Genomic DNA, 15,116 nt, shown 5'->3' on the forward strand with positions numbered 1-15,116 from the left:
ATTGCACTGGAGTGTTATAACATAAATATTGAAGAAGATGATGAGGACCCACGAAACCTTAACATTTCAGAAATGGAAGGCTCCCACAAGATTCGTGGACCATCACTTGAAGACCTCGACATCACCACGCTGCTAAAAATGAAGTAGGTCAACATTGGAACAGAGGCAGAGCCAAAGTACGCAACGCTTGGGAACTGTTGGGATGATGCGATGGTCAATAAGGCCGCAGAGTTACTCCGCGAATACCAAGACTTGTTACCGACGAAAATTATAGACTTAAAAGGGATTGTTGGCGATTTAGGGATGATGAAGATGACCTTGAAACTTGACGTGAAGCTAGTTAAGCAGCGGCCTTACCGCTTCAATCCAGAATACAAAGAAAAGGTCCGCGACAAATTAGACAAAATGCTCACAGCCAGAATTATTGAAACAATGGAAGAATCCAACTGGGTGAGTCATATGGTAGCATAGGAGAAAAAACAAAAGGGTGAAATAAGGATATGCGTAGACCTCAAGAAGCTGAACAATTCCTGTGTACACGATCCATTCCCAACACCATTCACAGATGAAGTACTGGAGAATGTTGGCGGCCAGGAAGCATACTCGTTCACGGATGGGTTCTTAGGGTATCATCAGATCAAGATCATGCTGGAAGATAGGAGCAAAACGACCTTTGCAACAAAATGGGGTTGCTTTCAATACACCGTTATGCCATTTAGACTAAAGAATGCACCAGCTATATTTTCACACATCATGGTCACCGCATTCAAAGAATACATCCACAAGTTTTTGGAGGTCTATCTGGATGATTGGACTATCTTTGGATTAGTTAAGCACCATGTAGCAAGATTACACTTGATGTTGGATACTTTCTGCCGACTCCGGATTGTGCTGAACCTTAAAAAGTGTACATTCCTCGTTCCTTTGGAAACTTGCTGGGATAAGTGGTCTGCAAACAAGTCCTGATGGTGGACCCTGTGAAGATTGCCATTATCCTAAATTTGGAAGCACCACGAAGTGTTAGACAACTGCGCACTACCTTGGGACACACTGGATACTATAGGAAGTTCATCAAAAGTTATGCCCAAATAACCACGCCGATGGAAAAACTATTGAAAAGAGATGTTACATATTGCTGGAATGATGATTGCATGAAGAGTTTTGATGTCCTGAAGGGGAAATTGGCCTCTGCTCCAATCCTGGTCTTCCCGAAATGGGATGTGAAATTTCATGTACATGTTGATGCATGTGTATCGCATTGGGAGCCATACTCACACAGTAGCGCATGGAGGGTGTAGATCACCCGATCGCGTTTACGAGTCAAAGATTGTCCAAGGCAGAAAAGAACTACTCTACCACCGAGTGTGAAGGGTTGGAAATGGTGTACGTGCTCTAAAAATACTGACACTATTTACTTGGAGGACATTTCAAGATGTATATCGACCATTCCATGTTGAAATACCTGGTGAACAACCTTGTGTTATGGGGGCGAATACGTAGATGGCTCCTACTGTTTCAATAATATGATTTTGAGGTCATAGTCAAGCCGAGACACTTAAATGCAAGACCAGACCACTTGTCACGAATTGAGACAAGCGAGGAACCAACAAATTTGGAGGAGGGACTCCCTAATGCACAGCGCTTTGCAGTGCGCGTCACGGACAGACACTTCGAAGATATAATCCATTTTCTAACAACAGGGACTGTGCCAAAGGAATACTCAATCGAATAGAAGAAGGAATTGGTGGTGCTCGTGGCGGACTTTTCCGTCATCGCGGGGCTCCTCTACAAGGTGGGAAACAATTAGATATTGTGAAGACACATACCTGAATTCGAACGAGGTCAGATCCTTGCGGAAGCACATGGGGGCACTACAGGAGGACACTATGCAAGATGCGTGACTGCACAAATGATTCTTCGCACAGGGCTATGGTGGCTAAACCTGCACCAAGATTTGAAAGCGCACTGTAAGGCCTGCGATATATGTCAAAGGATAGGAAAGCCATCACGAAGGGATGAGATGCCACTAAATCCCCAAATGAAACTGCAGCTGTTTGAAAAATGCGAAATCGACTTTGTGGGCCCGATTAAACCTTAGGGAAAGATGGGTGCGTGCTCCATCATCACCGTGATAGAGTACCTGACACAATGGGTGGAAGCACAATCGGTCAAAGACTGCATAACTGCTACGACTGCAAATTTTTTGTTCGAAAACGTGTTGACACAATTTGGCTGTCCCAAAATCTTAATGAGAGATTGTGGAACAAATTTCTTAAATGAAACCATTAGCGCACTCACAGAAGAGTTCTAGGTGTATCATCAGAAAAGTACACCATACCACCCACAAGACAATGGGATAGTCGAGGCATTCAATAGAATATTGGAGACTGCGTTAACCAAAGTATGTAACGTGCAGCGGAACGACGGGTACCTGCGTGTACCTACTGTGTTATGGGCGTACAGGACAACATGCAAGAAATTGATAGGACATACACCCTTCTGGTTGGTCTATGGTACAAAAGTTGTCATGTTGATGGAATACATCTACCTAGTCTGCGAATCGCAACACTTGTAGGCATGATGGACCGCGAAGCTCTAGAAGAAAGGATCGTGCAATTAGAAGAACTTAAGGAAGAACAATTTCTGGTTGGATTTCATTAGTAGGTACAAAAAAAGTGTGAAAAGGCCTAGCATGATTGCCATATCAAGTTGCACACCTTCAAGGTAAACAATTTAGTACTATTGTATGACAGTAAGTTTGAAAATTTTCCAAGAAAATTTAGAATGCACTGGCTGGGACCATATGTGGTCAAGGAGGTCACAGACGGAGACACGGTCCAGTTAGTCAAACTAAACGTAGAACCCTCCCAGGAAAAGTACATTCTTCGTGACCCGAAGAGTCAGACAAGGGCAAGAGACTATAAACATATGTACCAGATGTCGGTACCAAGGAAAGGACATGATTCAGACATGAATGATTTAGAGGCAAGAATGTATAAGGTCTAGCAAACCGCAGAACAGTGCGTCGCAGACCTTCGAGTAGTACGGGACCAGTTGGAGGGACTCCGCGCCAAGGTCATCACACCAGCAGAGTGACTCGGGACGAGTCACGATGATTGTGTTGGGGGCCTGTTGGGCATGGAATCCCCCCACAGCATGTTTTGGGGCTCAAAGCCCCAGTTTTAGTCAAAGGTTTGTAAGACTCCGTGATTTGTAGGCGCAGAGCGCGAAGTATAGGTTAAGTCATAGGGCTATCTGCCCTAAAGTAATGTAAAGTCATGTCAGCCTACCCATGGTTCGCAGACAATTGGATTGTATAAATAGAGTGAGGCTCTAAGTTGTAAAGGGAGAGAAGAAAGAAGAGAAAAGAATATGAATGGTTCGAGCTTAGAGTAAGAGTCTAAGTGTTTTGGGTCGTAGTAGTAGGAAGAGGCTCTGCAACTGAGTGCGCAAAGGCCTAGTAGAGTCTGCAGCTGAGTGCATGGACCCTTGCAGCTGAGTTCACAAGGTAGTGTCAAGTCTATAATCAGGATTGAAGATCAATAAATAGAAGTTGTTTCCTATTTCTATGTATCTGTTGTGCATTGCCTTCTTTACGTTTATAGTATTTTCTTTATCATGCGCACTGATATGATTGCTGAATATGCTGTAATAATCCTTAGTCTTACATAAACAAGTTAAGTAACCAGATAATAACAAATTACATAGCAAGGGACTTGGACATTATGGGTTGCACCTCGAGTAGGGCTGCGTGGGAGCAGCATCGTAGGTTGTGAAGGGATAGCAAGTGCACGTAGCGACATGCAGGGTCAAACCACAGGCCCCTAGAAGCTCATCAGACATCCCTAGGGTGCGGAAACTTGGTTCTAGCACCCTCCCATACTACTTCGGGTGAGACCTCAATCTGCGCTCTGTGGATTGTTGCCGAAAGGGCCAGTAGTACCGGGATTTTCTTGGTGAAATCACCTCTAAACCTGGGTCAGGCCCATACAAGCCAACATTTTCTTGGATAAGTTTGAAAGGGAAGTACTAGAAAAGCAATGTTTCTAGGCCTTGAATTGGGTACTGCATGCTACGTCCGCGAGGTGCTGGGGTATGCACAAATGAAGCTTTGAAGACTGGCGTGCATGTAGGAGGATGATGCACACATGCTTTGGGAAGCCTAAACTGCGATTGGCTAAAAAATACAATGGACGGGATGGTCCACATGCACATCTATCTAGTTGGGTACAAGCATATGACAAAAAACCTACGTGGATGCTCATGAACTTAGCGTTGGGAGATACGGTCAATAAGCATGTGTTGGGGGGGTAAATGTGCAAATGTCTCCTCAAATTGTAATGACAGAGTGTGGAGGGAACAATCACACAAAAGGTTATCCATGCAGAAGCATTTAATAAGGCATGTGAAGCACTAAACATGTATGTAGTGCACAGAAAAGTGGTTGGGACCTATGCATACGAATAGTTTTATGGGCTTATAGGACATCTTGCAAGAAACTGATAGGACAGATGCCTTCTAGACTGGCCTATGGAGCAAATGCCATAATGCTGATGGAGTATATCATGCCTAATTTGCGCATAGTAGCGCCCATGGATATGACGAATCGCGAAACCTTGGAAGAAGGGATCGTGCAGTTGGAAGAGCTCCAAGAAGAACACTTGGGACCTAATGAAGGGATCCAATAGGGTGATCTTTGGCTCCAAGAACTCATGAATGAAAGAGCTCGGTTGAGGGAGAAAAGCACCCTGGCAGAAGCAGAAGTCCAGAAGCTTGAGCAAGAAATAAAGAGGGACTTTCTTGATTAAAAAACCATGGTGATAGAATAGGATGAGCGTGATTATGTTGAAAAACTTGGGGACTACCGCCAAGAGTTTATTGGTTTAATGCATCGGACGGGACCGTATGTTATTAATGAGACCTCAGATGGTGGCGTGGTGTAGTTGGGCAAAATGAATGGTGAACTCTTCCCAGGTAAAGTAAATGGCAGTTTGTTGAAGCCTTATACAGGTGACTCGGCCACCTGGCTAGCCGTGGGAAGTACAGTCTTAGAGCTCCAGGTAGCTGAAAGGATGCGCGGGACTATTAACTACTCTAGCTGAAAGATACGCAATGACAGGACTATGCGCAGGAGCGAAGTATCACAAGGTCCACACCAGCACAAGGGTAGTTGTGCTGTCGCGCGAGTTGGCTGGAAAGTGACCATTATAGTCACTATTCATGATGTGATGCTTGGTTTGAGACCAAATGGAGCAGGTTACAGGCATTTAAGAAAAAAATTATGGGCTAGAGTTGGGAAATGCCGCCAAGGGAGCATTAATGGAATGGATTTGGGGGGAATGATCGAATTTGAATTCAAAAGGTATTATAAATTGCAAAGGTGTGCCCAACAAACAACACTTGGCCATTTAAGAATTGAGCTGTTGCACACCTTCAGATTTAGGAACTCTGAGCTATTTGATCCTTTGAAGTCAAAGGAATTATTTGAGCACCTCTCTGAACCATTGAGAGATTTGTGGAACAACAGTATGACCATGCCAAAGGAAGCCATGGATATCAGAGAGATGACCACTGAAGAGGTCATGCAGGCCATGACGATTAGAGACGCCCCAGAAAGCGTCGGGATAGTCGCGAAAATCCCTGAATCACCATGCACGCCGAGACCTAAGAAGGATAAGAAGCCTATTGTCCTAGTGCACGTGTCCCCTTGAAACCTGCTGAGAACTAAATTGACCATGGAAGAAAAGGGGAAAGCAGTTAATGTGGAAACCGATGAGGAGGAAGACCTTGTGGAAATCCTGGTCGAAGAGGAGGAGGATGAAGAAATGAAGGAAGAAACTAAGGGTGTGGACCTTCTAACCAGACTGCTCGCATATGTTCCTCCGCTAAAGGGGAAGGGAAGGGTGCCCAAGGACCTAGATGAGACAAAGAGCTCTCTACAGACTCCGCTGCTACCCGATGATCTCATTTTTAAAGGAGCGCACTTATGACGGGTGCGAGGTCTAAAGTTTGAAGACTGGAATCTTGCGAACCATGAGAAATTCCCACACTTAGCAACCGGACAGCTCATGCGGCCGAAGAAAAACATCGTGACGACTCATAAAATTGGAGTCGCACAAGTGGTTGCGCAGAGTAGAGAAATTAGGTTTTTTAAAAGTGCTTTGTGTGTCGCATTACCATTGTGCCCCAGTAACTATCTTTGTCATCAGGTAGTTTCTCTGCCTGGTGCATGATGGGTGCTTATGGCTAGAGGAGCCCATCCCCATCACGGACCACATAATTTATAGAATTACCCTACTCCCTTGCAAGGGGGAGGACCCAACGAATATTTTAGAGGGTAAGAGCCACAATTTGGCCATCGTGGAGGCCATGAAGAAAAAATTCAAGCTGGAGAAGAAGAAGAGAGAGTACACGATCTCCAATATCAACAATAATGGAGTAAGAGTTGCGACCCAGATACTGGCTGGCAAGGTTGTGTAGAAGTGCCGCACAGATGAGGTGACCATGCCAGTGGTAGCACTCACCGCGCAGTGCACAGATGGGGTCCAATTTAACTGGTCAGAGTACTTGTGCAAGGAGTTCCTGGAAAATTTCCACGAGGCATAGGAACAGGGGAAGACTTTCCACTATGCATGGGTTTTGTTGTCCATAGTGATAGTGGTTTGGGAATTGCCCGAGGACAGCCAGTTCCCCACAATTGCAAAGAATCTTCTGGAGGTAGCGAAGTACACTTCGTTGTGGGAAATTGAAGCAGTAGCGCCCGAGAGAGTAGGCGGGGTAGCGAAAGATATCAAAAGCCTCCAAGACTTCTTTCGACCTAATCATGCTCACTAAGGGGAATTGCATGACATAGGGGAAATGGTGCTCGATGTCACCGCGAAGGCCCTCTAGCAATTCATGGGGGAAAATCAGGTGGTATTGGCGGCTCTCCATGCACAAATACAGGAGTTACAGGTGCGCACTCCTCAAGCTGGTACTCTGTCGACCAGCCTCATAGTAGGCACAATCGCTGCTGAGGAAATGCTACGTGCGCACATGAACAAAATTAAAGTGCTACCAGAGGGGGCAATGGTTATAGAAATTGAGGCTGAGAAGCCTACAGTCAGTGTGTTGAAGAGAGTTGGGATCAACATGGTTGCATTCCATCGAGAGACACTTAATGTTCTACAGGACAGAGTGACTGCAGAATTGTGGGCTAGGGAGGGCCGTGCGCTCCAGGTGATGAGCAAACATCGAATTAAGATGGAACAACTGAGCCTGCAGCGCGACGAGGTAGTGGTTCAGAACTGACAAATTGTGTAGGTGGTTGAAGGATCCTGCCAGATGGTCCCTGAGTTGGCCATCCCAGTAGAGGCACTAGTAGAGGTGCACATCCGGAGGCTAGCAGCAGGGGTGTGTGAAGCAAAGGAAGAGATGGCTAAGGTTCAGCTGGAGCTGAACCATTAGATAACTGAGTTGTGAAGGCATAACCTTCAACTCCACCAGAAGTGAGGGAACAATGGGCCAACACCATTACAACAGGAATAGAGGAGATCAATAGTGCAGTGAAGGACTACACCAAATTATTTGAAGAGTCGTTTGAGGTCCTCACCACTCTACAGGAGGACCCGAACGTACAGTTCTTAGAAACAGAGATGCGTGAGCTGCAACAAAAGTATGATGAAATAAATGGGACCGTGTAAACGGTGGACCTTACACAAAGGCTCGTATAGATGCAACAGACAAAAGCGCTCAAAGAGTAGGTAGAACGGCGTGACATAAGGAAGCAGTTTTGAAGGAGTGCGTACAACCTTGGATCGATGAGGCATTTTTTATTATAGCCTCAATCGAAGCCAAGCTTGTGTAGATGTAGGGAAGCAGCTCAAGCACCGCAGTCACTAAACAACACGTCCAGGAGGTACATCAGACAGTCGCTCAGTGCGTTGTCGACCTTGCAGCAGTCTGGGTAGAGTTGGGAGGTCTTCGCATGGAGATCTCCACATTGATAGAGTGACTCGAGGGCAAGTCACGATGTCTGTGTTGGGGACCTGTTGGGCACGAGATCCCCTAGGGGATGTTTTGGGGCTTAAAGCTCAGATTTTGGTTAAAAGATGTAAATCCGATGTAAATACTCCGCATTTTGTGGCGCGGAGTGCGAAGTTGCAAATGAGTCATAGGGTTGTCCGCCCTCAGTTTTGTAATGTAATGTCAGTTTTAGAAATATACCTATGGTTCGCAAACCATGAGATTGTATAAATAGAGCGAGGCTCTAAGTTGTAAAAAAAGCAAGAAAAGATGAAGAATTGAGTCTTGTCTGAAGTGTAGAGTTGATTCTTTGGGTCACAGAGTAAGAAAAGGCTCTACAGCTGAGTGTGAAGAGGACTAGTAGTCCGCAACTGAGAGCACGGACACTTGCAGCTGAGTGTGCAGGGCAGGTTGAGTGTGTAACTGTTGAAGTATTAATAAAGAATACGTTTTATGCCATTCCTGTGTATTTATTTATTGTTTTTTGCATTGAATGTATTGGGTATAAATTGCATTTTCACTATTTATATGGTGTGCGAACTTATATGATTGCGTTGATTAAGTGAATATAAGATAAAGTATCTATTAACGCGAAGTTAACTAATAGTTATAAGAACATAAGTAAGATCCGTGTTGTAACTTGGAGAAATAGCGCAGATCGTTGCCTTAGCAATGTGAAAGCACCTCAGTCCCTGGTTAGGGCTGCGCGAAGGCAATTATAACAAATCACGAAGGTATTGCAGGTCAAAATAGTGCACGAAGTGACATGCACGAAGGTATTCACAGTTGGACTAAATCGACCCCTCACACATCTCCAGGGTGCGGAAACTTGGTTCCAACATCCCCCCATACTGCTTCGGGTGAGACTTTAGTCCGTGCTCCGTGGGCTGATGCCGAAAAGGCTAGTAGTGTAGAGATTTTTTTGGCTAATTAACTCCGAACCTAAGTTAAGCCCCCTCAAGCCAACACTAAATTGCTAATGTATTATTTCATTTTACTTCCCATACCACAAAATATACATCTACCTTTTTTTTATAAATAAATTATCACTTATATTTCATGAGAATAATATATATCTCCTCACCATCAATAAATTAAGTCTTCTATTCATTATACATCTAACTAAATATATATATATATATATATATTAAAGATAAATGCAATTGTGAAATATTTGATCCTTTTAAAATTGGGAGTAGTATTTTTCTTATTGCCATATTTATAACAAAATAGTTATTAAATTAAAAAAACTATATTTATAATCATTAATATATATTTTTATAGTTTATAAAATTTTGTAACATTTAGTAATATATTATAATATTGCATACTCATTTCATATATAAAAAAAATCGTTAAAGATTCAACTTATATGGATTAGAACTTACATTCATTAAATCGTTAAAGATTCAACTTATATGGATTAGAACTTACATTCATTATTTTGTATAAGAATTTAATTTAAAAAGTAATTTTCTCTTTTAGATTAAAATCTTTAAAAAATATATTAAATTTTTATTTTAAAACTTTTATTATTTATAAAAATTCATTTTTTATTTATATATAATTAAAATTAATATTTAATATTTTTTCTAATTTAATCTTTTATTTTCTTCACGCTGTTGATGAATAACAAATATCCATACAATACTCTTATAAATGAATTCCATTTCCTAATATCGTGCTCAGAAAGCACCTATTTTTTAAAGCTTTTCTAAACATCACTGTAAGCACAACCAATTCTATAAACGACCTATATTAAAGAGAATATATTAATATATCTTTATCATATACTACGTTAAATGTACTGCCACACTAAATATATTGAGAAAGACACACAATTTTGATTATTATCTAACAATCTAACTACGATGAAAATAGGGTGGGCATTTCAAAACCTAATCATTCGAGTTTCATAGAGGTTACCAGAGTTTATCTCTTAGGAAATTTTAAATTAATTATAATTATTTGGAAAATTCAAATAATATAGGTTCTATTTAATAAAACTGTTTTTTTCCAATATTTATAGGCAAATTGACTCATCAACAATTCGTCACATGTTACCTCTCAATAAAACCATATTTTAAAATTTCATTTACTTCTAAACAAGAATCTACTGCAGTTGTCTGGTCATAAAATTATTCAACAATCCACCGTATGACTATTGTCTTGTCATGATATGACAAATAGCTGTGAAAATTTTAAATATCTGAATTCAATTGACAACTATTTTCAAATAATCGTTCCCCAGAAAGAGAGATCGAAGAACAACTTGTAAAATGATGATGATGCCATCTCATTTTTTGTAACATGCACGTTAATTCGCTTGTACAACTTGTGCCAATTTGGAAGAGACGGTGATTCCAAACTTGCAACAAGTTGAAATGCGCCTCGCCAATACACGCATTTTGAGACCGATATACCTTCACAATTATCACTATACCCTACACGATTGGCATAATCCTAAACTTTCCACTTGCAATTCGAATTGATAAATTTGTTCTTTGGATAACCATATATAAAGAAACGCATTCTATGCACATAAACGCATGAACGTATGCGTTATGTGTATGGCCATGATATATAAGAACGAGTCGTTTCGAGAAGGCCATCGAATAGTTCATATGCCAAAAAAATATGGAATGAGCTATTCAACGTAAGGAATGGAGGTGATTCGACAGCTCTTGCGGTGCCGACTTGGACCCCGCCACACCCTAAAAACAGAGCAGAGCAAGACTTTCTGTTAGTACAATACCCCATATGCGTTCCCACACTGCCCCCAGCGAGTTAAAATGAAAAGAAAAATATGGAAGGAGAATAAGGAAGGGTTCTGCATGAGTTCCTACGGATTCCAGGACCGTCTCAAACTTTTCTCCGACCAGAAATCAACTAAAAGCAGAATGATGGGAAAGGGGAAGATGCATCAACAGCTTCTTCCATAAGCATGGGTTGGGAACTCTGCAACCCAGTGTGCGCGGCCCTTCCATCAGCCCATCTACGGACCCCAGACTTCTCCTCTGGTAGCACCAAATGGCGACATGGGCATCGATGGGATGATAATCAACATTGCGAGCGTTGTGGCAGGGGCAACCACTAATCCATTCAACACCGGCTACTTCCAGGGCGACGCTGCTGCACCTCTGGAGGCCGTCTCCGCGTGCCTCGAAATATATGGAAGAGGGGCATATCCTGGGATCCCCGGGAGTTGCTGGTGGATGAAACGATGGGGGCAAGTTATAATGCCCATGGACTCAATGGTCGCGAACTTCTGCTGCCCGCCATGTGGGATCCTGCTACCAGCTCTTGTGAAACGCTCCTGGTGTAAGCGATTCAGACGATATAATCTACCAAATCCAATCAGGTAGTTAGACACAAAATCCACTTAACAAAATCCATTATGACAAAGAATTCTCTCAGCAAGCAACTAGGGTTTTACCAACAAAGTGTGGAATCACTTCCAAATTTGTATCTTTGGTGACCACCATAGAGACTTTTCCAAACCTTGCCTTTATGTACCTTTTTTCTTCGTCTGCTTTACGAAATTGATCTTCACTTTCGTGTCGGGGCTAAGCTTTTTAGAAGGGGGGATTTTAAAGGGCTAAATTATGACAATATTATTGTGATGGAGAGAAGTATCAAGGGAAGAGAAAGTAATTTCTATTATATCAGATTTAGCTTTTGATATTGGCTCACATGGTTTCGCTTCTCAGACTACCTCCACTTGCAATAATGCTTTCTCTTGATTTAGTAATGATCTAACTTTTGCATATTACAATTTGGAATTTAATGTGTTAAATTATAAAAATGAGGCATATACATCAATATTCTCTACATTTCAAGGTAGTCATACATCTATTTGATTTGTAATGTTAGAGCTTTAACTTCCAAAAAAATTTGCAAGCCTACTTAAAAAAAAATCGTTAGAAAATTATTTATGTTGGTGCTAGAAAATGATTTTTCAGCGCTAAGAGGAGCCTATAACAATGCTAGAAAATATTGATGTCTTTTGGAGTCTAATGTTTAAGTGAGTTGCATCACTCCTCACCAACACTAAGGAAAATGAAGGATATGAATGACTTAGGACTTATGTAGATATATTGATTAACTTAGAGTAGAGGGCTAATCAAGATTGATCATTTACAAGAAAAATGAATGAGAATAAATGAGATAGAAAAAGGAAAATTGACATGGCACTATAAGAGAGACAATGGAAGGATGGTTTAAACAATTTTTCATTATGTCAACATAAACCATTCTTTGAAAATTTGTCAAAAGTTAAATTCAAACTACTTGCATAAGCATGCTATAAGCTAGTGATGAATTCACCATTAACACATCAATCATTAAGAAAATACAAAACTAGTTTCCTGAAGCATTGTTTCGAGGGGCTTTGAACATTTGGGCAAATTAGATATCAAGCAATAACATATGTGGTAAGTGGGCACTTGAGAACATACATATACAGATGTAGTAAGTGGGTAATTGAGAACATACATACAACGAGAACCATCTTAATGGTAGTTTGCTATAGTTATGTAGCAGAATCTACTGAATATCTATGCTTTCCTAAGTGATTTTATTATGTTATTACCCTAGCCTTAGTTCCACCTTTGAATGACTAGTAATTTTATTGTATGTTTTTCTCTTACGTGTCCTCGTTTATTATTGGCACTACAAGTTGTTTAATTTTAAAATTTAAATACCTAATTCTAATATCATGTTATTTTTATCTTACTTTCCAGCGATTGTAAGCATAAAAATGGTGCAAAAGTGGATCATGTGCATTGAGGTCTCATGTTATCCTAATCTGGGATGAGCGATCGTTCAATTTGTGCTTTACAATAGTGCAACAAAACATGTGCTGCATAGAAATAAAGAAGTGCAGGGAAGGACTACAAATAACGTGGTATACTACATTTCCCTTGTCGAAGGGCTGAAAGAGGAAAAAAATATTGGTGTCAATGATATCACCATACTCACAAATTCAGAGTTAATTTGCAACCAGATGAAAGGCACATATCAAGTTCGAAAGGAAAATCTCAAACCCCTTTACAAGGAAGCCAAAAGCTTGAGTTATAATTTTCAATCTTTTAACATAAATTATCATGCAGAGATACAAAGAATGTCCACTCATCTACTAGTTGTGAATGATGACATAGGATCATTATTTATTAGATCAGAAGTCATTGAGCAGCAGCAAGATAGGTCATCATAATGAGAATGTGTGTTTGTTCTCATTTTTTGGGGGGCGCTCATGGCATGGTTCTTCCATTAAAGAAGAACCCATTTATGTACTTTTTACCCTTAAAATGCAAAGATTGGGTTGTCTTGTATGGGTGACAAGTATATGGACAAATGCGATATATTCCATGTATATGGAGAAATTTGATATTTGCATGGTTTGTGAATAAATAATTGAATGTTGTTGAGGTTATAAATATTTTCTTTTGCGTTATTTTACCATGTTAGTGATTTGTATTTTCTAATGCATTGAGGCAATTATTTATAGATTTAAAGTTTAAATTAGTCAAGGGGCCTAAAAATGTTAACATTAATTTGAAAATGTTCTATTGCTGTGAGTTAAAACACAACACCTAACACAACACCTCGCAACCTCCATCACCCTCTTTCATGTTTTTTATTGGAATTGGAAAATTACGCTTAAATTATAAGAAATAAAATAGTATTAAAAACATTATACCCAATGACTTTCAGATCCATAACATTGAACAGAATGTGGGGTATACGCTATACATTTAAACCTTGCCTTTAAATTTTGCAAGACTTTTGCATTCTGCAAACCATAATTTTATCTATAAAATACATTCTTATACTTACTTTCAAGTTGACAATCCAAAATTTTATCCATTGAGTATAGGGGTAGTCTTACCTTCAAGTTTTCAATCTAGAAATTTTATATATGAAGTACAGGTTGAGCCTCATAGTCCAGGTTTAGTCTAAATTTCCACATTGCAGTGTGTTTTGTTTCCTTGGCATTTGCAAATTGTAGGAAAGATGGCTTAAAATGTATTCATCTCTTGTTTTAGTGGGTTTGTTTTAGAAGTGACCTTGAGAATATATAACTCAAGTCGTCTCAATCACAAACAAGATTAATATGTCAATATAAGTACTATTATGATGAATCTATCCAAATGTTATGTATTAATCAAATCATACATATTAGTATTTAAATATATGCTTGCAGATTTCAACGAAATACAAATTGAAGTGCAAATTAACCAATAAAGATGTTTCCTAGATGTCCATCTCATTACATGAGGAATAGAATGGCTCATTATGACCGCGACAAAATTTCAACTTGACAACTGCATAACTACTTGGCCTAACTAGCATGGTCCCTCTTCAACCAAGGATTAGATTTTACATGTTAAAAAGACAAACAGTAACAAAACGAATACTTTTTAAAATAGAATCCTCATTAAACTTACTTTACTACGAAAAATTTGTATACAATGATAAATTCAAACACAAGAAATGTATTTCCTACAATTCCAAAAGCCTAAGATGGTTATCTAATAATTGAAAAATCAGAACTAACAAACCAAGTATTAAATCTAGGAGAATCACAACAATACCTTCTTTACATCATCTATTAGTCGTTAGCAACAAAAAACTATCTAAGCATTATTTGTTACAGGCATTACTTACCATCAATATGAACGCCAAAACATTGACATGTAAAATATTCTCAAAAAGAGATAGGATATTGTAGGAAATGTAGAGCAACGTGAAATGTAAATTATGAAATACGTAAAGAAAAAATTAACCACCACATGAACAAATACAGAGATAGAAGACAATACATAAAATAAAAGGCACTAACATTTTGCAAAACGCTCTTTCTAGAGGAAAACTACTATAAAGGGGGTGCATAAGTTACCATCCCCTTCCAAAAACCAATTAGTGTAAATAGTTTGCAAAAAAGAAGTCTTGAAAAATAAATAAATCAGTTCATAACCTAACACCCACCATATGTAGAATTCAAGGCCATAGTATCTATTTTTCTTCACTATGTTTATTATTGAAATTCCCTTTGTTGGCATGATGTTTAGGACTCTTTTGTTGGACATAACTGTAGATTACTATGCCTA

The sequence above is a fragment of the Pinus tabuliformis genome, chromosome 2_2 (genome assembly GCF_031772625.1).
Source record: "Pinus tabuliformis cultivar Carrire ecotype Pingquan chromosome 2_2, CPIR1, whole genome shotgun sequence".
In the NCBI taxonomy this organism is placed as follows: Eukaryota; Viridiplantae; Streptophyta; class Pinopsida; order Pinales; family Pinaceae; genus Pinus; species Pinus tabuliformis.